Genomic DNA, 10,113 nt, shown 5'->3' with positions numbered 1-10,113 from the left:
CCATTCCCTGCAGAAGGATGTCATGCTTGGTAAGGTGGAGGGTCAATGGAAGAGGAGAAGGCCCTCAACAAGGTGGATCAACACAGTGGCAGCGGTGATGGGCTCAAGTATAGCAAGAATCATGGAGCTGGCTCAGGACCAGGTAGCGTTTCATTCTGCTTTGCATAGATAGGGTCACTACGAGTTGGAGACGACTGGCACCTAACAACAACAACGACAATATCCCCTTGTTCTGTTTGAAAGACTGCCTCTTAGTCTAAGTACAGATTCCTCATGAGCACAATTAATTGTTCTGGAATTCCCATAGTGTGCAATGGTACCCATTTGTTGAAACATCTCAATGGGTATTCTGTCATTTCCTGGAGACTTATTTTTGGCCAATTCCTTCAGTGCAGCTTGAACTGCTTCCTTCAGTACCATTAGTTCTTAGTCCTATGTTACCTCCAGAAATGGTTGAACATCAACCAATTCTTTTTGGTAGAGTGACTCTGTATTCCTTCAATCTTCTTTTGAATGCTTCCTGCATTATTAAGTATTTTGCCCACAGAATCCTTCAACATCAAAACTTGAGGCTTGAATTTTTTCTTCAGTTCTTTCTGTTTGAGAAGCATTGAGTGTGTTCTTCCCTACTGATTTTCTAACTCCAGGTCTTTGCATGTTTCATTATAATACTTTGTCTTCTCAAACTATCCTTTGAAATCTTCAGGTAAGTTGTTTCATTTCATTATTTCTCCCATTCACAGCTATTTTCTATTCAAGAGCAAGTTCCAGAGTCTCTTCTGACATCCATTTTGGTCCTTTATTCCTTTCCTGTCTTTCTAATGGTCTTTGCTTTCTTCACGATGTCTATGATATCATCCCATAACTTATCTGGTCTTCAGTTATTGGTGTTCAATGTGTCAAATCCATTCTTCAGATGGTCTCTAAATTCTGAGGGCATATAATCAATGTTATGTTTTGACTTTCATAGAATTGTTTTAATTTTCTTCAGCTTCAACTTGTACTTGCATATGACTAATTGTTGTCTGTTCCACAGTCAGCCCCTAGCCTGTTATGACCAATGATATTTAGCTTTTCCATTAGCATAGTGTCTAAGGCACTTGACTGCTAACTAGAAGGCTGGTGGTTCAAACCCACCGGCCACTCCTCAGAAGAAAGGTTGGGCAATCTACTTCCGTAGTAATATTGCATCGGAAACCCAAGGAGGTGTCGCTATGAGTTGGGTCCGACTCAATGGCACATAACAACAACAACATTGACTCTTTCTACAGATGTGTTTGACTTGATTCCTGTTTATTCATTTGGGCAAGATCCAGATTTGTAGTCACCATCTGTGTTTTTGAAAAAAAAAAAAATTTGCAATGTATAACTCATTAGTCATGTAAAATTGATGCATTTGAACTGTGGTGTTGGTGAAAATAGCATGGACTTCCCAGAAGAAGGAATAAATCTGTAGTGGAGAAAGTGTAGCCAGAATGTTCCTTAGAAGCCAAAATGGCCATACTCTATCTCTCATATTTTGCTCCTGTTATCCAAAGAGGTCAGTCCCTAGAGAAGCATATTGTGAATGATAAACTATTGGACCATCATAAAGGGGAAGATCTTCAGCAAGATAGATTGACACAGTGGCTGCCATGATGGGCTCAAGCATAGTAAAGATTGTGAGGCTGGAGCAGGACTGGGCAGTGTTTTGTTCTGTTGTACCTAAGGTCTCTATGAATTGGAGCTGACTTGACACCAACTAACAACAACAAAGAATGGGGAGATTTCATTTTGTTCTGTTCTTCTCTAGTAGCGCAGAAAAGTGTCCTTGAATAGTATAATATTAGCAGGTCATTTTTTTATCACATCAAAACAATGTTCTTACATCCAGCTTTATTAATAATAAAGCTAGAATATTAATTTCCCAAATATGTAAGTATATTGTCCATCCCTTAATTAATTCTGAATTTGAATGAGAATAGAGTGGTTGCTTATTGGGCCCAACATATCTTAACAGTATTGGAACTTGCTTTTTGCATTCCTAAATAGTATTTTTTAATTAAAATTATCTCATATAATGCATGCTGTTATTCACCTATCCCTTTCCAGTTATCAATGTATCTTGAATCTTTATTTCAGCACATATTTACCAACTTAACCCTTTTTAAAATGTACATAAATCCTCCCCTGTGGAACTTTCAAAATTTATTCACAAGAGTCAACATATAGTAATATTTCTTCTTACCACCATTTGATAATCTGTGAAACTCCTGCTTTCTCACTTATTTCTGGGTTCTGCTGATCCTCATACACATAAAGGGAACATTTTTTTTTTTCCTTTTTTACCTTACCACTTAGAATGCCTTTAAAAGACAGCAATCCATCATTATCCCATAAACCTCATATCTACTAGAAATTGCTTGCCATAAATATCAAGATATTTTAGTAGACCAGCTTTCAGAGTTAACTCTTAACTTGTGCTTTACTGCGGTTAATTTATAATACATATATCCATTATATCTGTGGCATAGTGCCTAAAACATTTGACTGCTAACCAGAAGGCTGGCAGTTCAAACCCACCAGCCACTCCTCAGAGGGAAGATTGGGCAATCTACTTCTGTAGTGATACTGCCTCGGAAACCCAAGGAGGGGTCCTATGAGTCAGATCCAACTTGATAGCAGTGAGTATATCCATTATATAGTGAGAACTGACTCTAATATCATGTTCTAATTAAACAAACAAAAGAAAAAAAAAATATTTTTTTTCCTAAGACTATTTTTCTATGAAGAATAGTGCTATCAGTGAAACACCTCATAACATGGAAGAACTTGGAAGACATTATGCTGAGAGAAATAAGTTAGTCAAAGAAGGACAATTATCATATGACTCCACTATTGTAAAAAGTAAAGAAGAGTTTATACATGGAAATATACTTGGTTGGTCACCAGGGATGGGAGGAGAAGGAAAATTGCTAGATAGGTAAGAGCCAAGTATTGATTTGGGTGAAGAGAAAGTCGATATACCAAAAGTGCGTAAACAACACAATAACGCAAAGGAAAAGGAAGACACAAGCACATGTACAAAAGGTACAGACAAGTTGAACACTTTTACATATATAACACTGCATTATCAGTAATAACAGACATTAAACTACATGTAGATACATAGGTAAACAGGCTAAATTATCAAGGATGGCTAGGCAAAAGGTCATATACCCAGGACTATATATCACTTTCACAGATGATACTTCTATATACGTATCTGTATGTGTTATGTATATGTTATGTTCATATTTATATTAGATATAAATATGGGACCATGGTCATGGGGGACATGAAGTTCAATTGGTATAACATATTATACAAAAACATTATTCTACATCCTACTTTGGGGACTGAGGTCTTCAAAGCTTGTGAGTGGCCATCTAAGATGGAACAATGGATTTCTCCATATCCAGAGAAAAAGAGAATTAAGAAAAGAAAAGGCACATGAAAATAATTAGTCCAAGGGACTATTGGACCATGCAAACCTCAGTACACATGACCTCAAGACCAGAGGAACTAGACAGCACCCAGCTACCAAGGTCAACCATTTGTAAACGGATCAGAATAAGAGATCCTGCATAGAGTGGGAGAAGAATGTGGAACAAAACTCAAAATCATAAATAAAAACAGTCTTACTCGTCTGATAGAGACTGGTGAAACTCCTGAGACTATGGCCCTTAGTCACTCTTTGGGTGTGGAATTGCACTCACTCTTATGGGTTCCAGCCAAATAATAAACAGGCCTACAAGGTGAATAATTATACCAGGTATGTACACCCTTAGAACAATCGACCATGGGAGATCAGAAGGGGAGCATTTCCACAAAGAGATAGCTCAGGAACGAATAGGAAAGAAAGATGCAGGAAAATGGTAACCCAAGGAGGAAGTGGGAAGAGACTAGTTACATTATGGGGACTGAAATCAATGTCATTGACCAAAATATGTATAAACTGCTGAATAAAAACAAATTTGCTCTGTAAACTTTCACCCATATCATAATAAAATAGAAAAAAAAGGAAAAGTGTTTCTGCGAAGTGAACTCACCCTTTGTGAGCCAAATGATAGATAGGCCTGTAAGGTCAACACTAATACCAGGAAACATGAACTTAATAGAGCAACCACCATAGGAGGTCAGAAGGAGAGCATTTGCCCAGAGATAAAGCTAAGAAGGTAGGAAGGGATAGGAAAGAAGAACAAACAGCAAAGGTAAACACAGGGAGGAAGTGAAAAAGAGTTATGTTACATTGTGGCAATTGTAATCTATATCACAAAGCAAAATGTTTATAAATTGTTCCAAGGAAAACCAATTTTCTCTGTAAACTTTCATCCAAATCACACTAAAAAAATTAAAATAATAAAGTAGAGAGTGTTTTGCACTGATAGCCTTCAGAAGAGGAGACAACTACATTCCATTTCCTCCCAAATATTGCCAATTTGTTACTTAGAAGTAGTTTAGCTGCAAGAAAAAAAAAAAAAAAAAAGAAAGAAAGAAAAATAGAAACAAAGGTAAAAGAAAAGACAATTATGATAACAAGAACAAAACATTGTGATTTCCTTGTTATTCATACAAGTACTCTCAACATTCTTCTTAGCACTGAAGGAACTCACCACATTTTTTCTGTTGCATTTTTTTTTCCGCAACTTTTATTCTCCTGTCTGCCACATCTTCCACATTCCTGCCTTTCTCTTTCTTCTTAGTTTATATCTCAGATATTTCTGAATTTACTATTCATGGAGACATCCAAAAATTTGCTGTATTCTTCTACATTGAGAACCAATATCTGCACAAACTAAGAATCCTAATAAAACTGTTTGCCTTTGGTAATATTGTGGGACTTTGAGTATGGCTTATGGATTGGTTCTATAATTAATTCAGATATACTGACCATAAGTGGTCACAGAACATTGCCCTGAGACATTGTGATTTTGCCTATTTTCCTCATCTTTCTACTGTATTAGAGCATAAATTTTAAAGCACTTTGATTTGTGGAAGGCTGTGGTGTACAGTGGGAACCCTAATTCCATTTTGAAGCTTGACATAAGCTCAGACAAAAACCCAATCGGTTCTTTCTGACCATTAAACCAGCATTGTGACAATGCACAGAGAAGTTCCAGGACAAGCCTAGGAAGGGGCAGTTTGCCTTTAGGAAGAATGCGGTTGGAAGATTATTCTCAGACACAGAACTAGGGAACTTGCTTGAGTGTGTACTTTTCTAATTTAAAATTAAGGTTACGGTCTCAGTATGCCTTGGTAGCCACTGTGTGGCTAAGACTCAGGCTGCAAGGTCATGAGTCACAGCATATCTGGACCACCATCTATCCAGGTAGTCAAGGCCCAGAACCAATCCTGTAACCCTTCTCTATCTTCAATTATGTATGTATACCAATCATGTATTTTCCCCACTTCTATAGTCCAGCCTGCAAAGGTGATGAATCGATCTGCTACCAATCATGATTTTGTGATGATTCTCCTTTTTTTCAACCATATATAATTAACTCCATGGCCATAATTCAGCAGACTTCATTCAGCTTTCTGTACTGTGTACATGCTGATGGTTTTCCTCATCCTGGATGATTGTCTTTGTTTTGTCTTTGTTCTGTCCAACCCTTAATAGAAGTGTCTCTATTGAATCTGTTTGAATCTTTGGTTTCTTTTCCCTTATTATTATACTACAGTAGTTTTGAAATCAATTTCAGTATCTGTAAAACATGGCAACCCCACTTTCTTCTTCATTCTCAATAAAATATATTGCCTGCTATTTCTTATGCAATCACATAGCAAACATTAGATTGATAGGCATGAATGGTAAGTATTTGCACCCATAATTTTTTTTTTGGTATTTTTTCACATTTGTATTGGAGAAGTATTCATTTTCCATGAATTTTCACTGCATTCATTCAACATCTTTTGGCTTTTATATATATTTCTCTTTTCTTTTTTAACTTCTAACTTTCTACTTTTGTTCCTCTCCATCATGCCTCTTTAGTTATACATACATGCAAATAAAAACCTTCTCCATCATAGCCTCCCCACACCATTTTACATTCTTTTCCCATTTCTTTCTCTTTGCTTTTGCAGCTATATCAAAAGGTATACATGATAACCGTGCTGTATGTGACTGCTAACTAGAAGGCTGGCAGTTCAACCTACCAGCCACTCCACAGAAGGAAGGTTGGGCAATCTACTTCCGTAGTGATACCTCCTCAGAAATCCAAGGAGGCGTCGGTTGCTATGAGTTGAATCAGACTCCTTGGCAATGTGTTTACTCACATCTCACTGAACTTATTCATGGCTTTTGATTATGCCACAATGTTGAAACTATATTTATTTTAAAATTTCTTGCCATGTCACAGAAATGCTAGGTCTCATTTTTTAGTCCTTATTTAGCTGGAGAAACGTTTGACACTGCTAAGTGCACTTGTTTCTTTGAAACATTCTTACTCTTTGACATTTCAAAAATATCAACTGCTTGATTCACTTTCTGTTTATTGAATAATTTTCCTTCTCACTCTTTGTTCAGTTTACTCCTTTTCTATCAAATCCTTAAATGAGAAAGATGACCAGGGCTTCATTTTAGGTGCTCTTATCTTTTTATCTATGAGTCTCAATTAAGTCCATGGCAACATTTTGTTGTTGTTATTGTTGTTTACCTTCTTATCACATAGGTGAGTTTCTCTGTTCTAATGCATTTAATTATAATGCTGATTCTCAAATACCCTGAAACCAGTGAACACCAGAGTTGGACAAATGGCCTTGTTTTTCCAGATCTCATGTTTTCTGACTTTGAATGATAGAGTGCAATCCTACCACTTTTCCATCACTCATTTTAGTGGGAAATAAGTGAGTTTTCCATTCCTGAAAGGCTTTTGTCTTACACAGGTTTTGGCTTTCTCAAGTTTTACGTTGTTGTTATTGTTAGGTGTCCTTTGAGTTAGTGCCGACTCTTAGTGACCATACGTAAAACAGAATGAAACACTGCCTGGTAACGTGTCATCCTTGAAATCTTTGCTTTACATGATCCTGTCATTGTAACCACTGTGTCAATCCATGTTTTTGAGGGTCTTATACTTTTTGGCTGACCCTCTACTTTACCAAGCATGATATCCTTCTCCAGAGAATAGTCTCTTCAGACAACATGACTGACCAAAGCAGGATGAAGTCTGGCCATTCTTGCTTCCAGGACAAGTTTGCTTGTTCTTCAGACAGTCCATGGTATTTTCAATATTCTTTGCCAAAACCACAATTCAAAACCAACTCTTCTTTAGTCTTCTTTATTCATTGTCAAGCTTTAACATATATATAAGGCAATTGAAAACACCATGGCTTGGGGCAGGCACACCTTAGTCTTCAAAGTGACTTCTTTGCTTCTTAATACTTTAAAGAGGTCTTTTGCAGGATATTTGCCAGTGCAGTATGACATCTGATTTCTTGATTGTTGTTTCTGTGGCTATTGATTATGCATCCAAGTAAAATGAAATACTTGAAAATATCAACCTTTTCTCAATTTATCACGATGTTGCTAATTGGTCCAGTTGTGAGGAATTTTGTTTTATGTTGCAGTGTAATCTATACCTAATACTGTAGTCTTTGATCATCATCCGTAAGCGCTTCAAGTCATCTTCACTTTCACCAAGCAAGATTGTGTCATACACATATCCCAGGTTGCTAACATATCTTCTCCCAAACCTGATGCTGTGTTCTTTTTCATATAAATCCTACTTCTTGGGTTATTTGCTCAGCATACAGATTGAACAGTATGGTGAAAAGATACAACCCTGATGCATACTCTTCCTGATTTTAAACCACAAAGTATCCCCTTGTTCTCTTTGAACTACAGACTCCTGGTCCATGTATAAATTCCTCATGAACACAATTAGGAGTTCTGGAATTCCCATTCATTGTGATCATAATCTGTTATGATCCACATAGTCAAATAAATTTGCATAATCAGCAAAACACAGGTAACCATCTTTCTGGTATTCTTTTCTTTCAGACAAGATCAATCTGACAGCAGCAATGATATCCCTCATTCCATGTCCTCTTCTGGACCCAACTTTAAATTCTGGAAGCTCCCTGTCAATATATCGCTGCAACTGTTTTTGAATTTCCTTCAGCAAAATTTTACTTGCATGTGATTTTAATGCGATTGCTTGACAATTTCCACATTCTGTTGGAGCACGGTTCTTTAGTGTGAGTACAAATATGGATCTTTTCCAGTCAGTTGGTCAGATCACTGTCTTCCAAATTTCTTATCATAAACAGGTTAGCACCACCAGTGCTGCATGTCGTCTGTTGAAACATATCAATGAGTATTCTGTTGATTTCTGGAGGCTTATTCTTTGCCAATTCCTTCAGTGCAGATTGGGCTTCCTTTAATACCTATTGTATTGGTTCTTGGTCATATGCTACTGCCTGAAATAGTTGAATGTCTACCTCTTTTTTTTTTTTTTTTTGGTGCAGTGACTGTGTTCCTTCCATCTTCTTTTGATATTTCTTGCATTGTTCAATATTTTGTCCATAGAATCCTTCAATATTGAAACTCAGGGTTTGAGTTTTTCTTCAATTCTTTCAGCTTGAGAAATGCAGTTTTCTTCCCTTTTGGTTTTCTAAATCAGGTCTTTGCACATCTTATTATAATACTTTACTTTGTCTTCTCATGCTTCCTTTTCAAATCTTCTGTTCAGATTTTTTATTTCATCATTTCCTCCATTAACTTTAGCTGCTTGCCTTTCAAAAACAAGCTTCAGAGTGTCTCCATTTTTTTGTTCCTCTTTTCTGTCTTTCTAATGACCTTTTGCTATTATCATGTATGATGTTATGTCATTCTATAATTTATATAGTCTTCAGTCATTGGTGGTCAATGAGTCAAATCTATTCTTCAAATGGTCTCTAAATTCTGGTGAGATATGTTGTTGTTGTTGTAATGTGTCGTCCAGGTGGACCCAACACATAGTGACGCCTCCTTGGGTTTCCGAGGCAGTATCACTACGGAAGTAGATTGCCCCATCTTCCTTACAAGTGGTGAGATATACTCAAGGTAATATTTGGTTTTCATGGACTTTTTAAAATTTTCTTCAGCTTTAATTTGAACTTGCATATGAGTGATGGATGGTAGCTTTTGGCCTTATTTTAACTGAAGATACTGAGCTTCTCCATCACCTCTTTCCAAAGATGTGGTCAATCTAACTTCTATGTATTCCATCTGGCAAGGTCCATGTGTATAACTGTCATTATATTGTTGAAAAGAGGTATTTGCAATAAAACCAAAAGAAACCAAACTCACTGCCACCGAGTTGATTTCAATTCACAGTGACCCCTCCTTGGGTTTCTGAGGCAGTATCACTATGGAAATAGATTGCCCCACCTTCCTTCCGAGGAGTGGCTTGTGTGTTTGAACCTGCCTTCTGGTTAGTAGCCAAATGCCTTAGGCACTATGCCAGAGCTAGCCATTGAAAAATTCTGTCATGATTTCCAGCATCATTTCTATCATGAAGCCCATATTTACTAACTACTGATGATTCTTCTTTATTTCTAATTTTCACATTCCCAACACATCAATAACGTCTATTAGCATGATTGGTCAATTTATGATTTTAGAAGTTGGTAAAAATCTTTAAATTCTTCATCTTTGGGTTTAGTGGTTGGTGTGTTGGTGTGTAAATTTGAGTAATAGTAAGATTAGTTGATCTTCATTTTACATATGATATTATCCTATCTCTGGGAGCATTGTACAGAATAGATCTTGAGATGTATTTTTTGACAATGACTGTGATGTTATTTCTCTTTAATTTGTCATTGGTGGTATAGAAGACCATATAATTGTCTGATTCAAAATTATAAGTACCAGTCCATTGCAGCTGACTTATCCCTGGGAAATCAATATTTTCGCTACTCACCAAAGTAGGAGGTGGAACAATGTTTTGTATAGTATGTTATGTCAATTGAGCTTGATGTCCCCTGCGACTATGGTCCCAAGACCGCAGGATCAACTACTCGGTTGCTCTGGGTAGCTGGCTGTGACCAAGCAATGACCATAACCTTGCCCCTTGTCAGCTCTACTATACACCTGGGAATTCTGATCATTCA

This window comes from Orycteropus afer, unplaced genomic scaffold (assembly GCF_000298275.1).
Source record: "Orycteropus afer afer isolate SDZICR_OR568_19922 unplaced genomic scaffold, OryAfe1.0 scaffold00439, whole genome shotgun sequence".
NCBI classification, from domain to species: Eukaryota; Metazoa; Chordata; class Mammalia; order Tubulidentata; family Orycteropodidae; genus Orycteropus; species Orycteropus afer.
Note: the sequence above shows the minus strand (reverse complement) of the source record.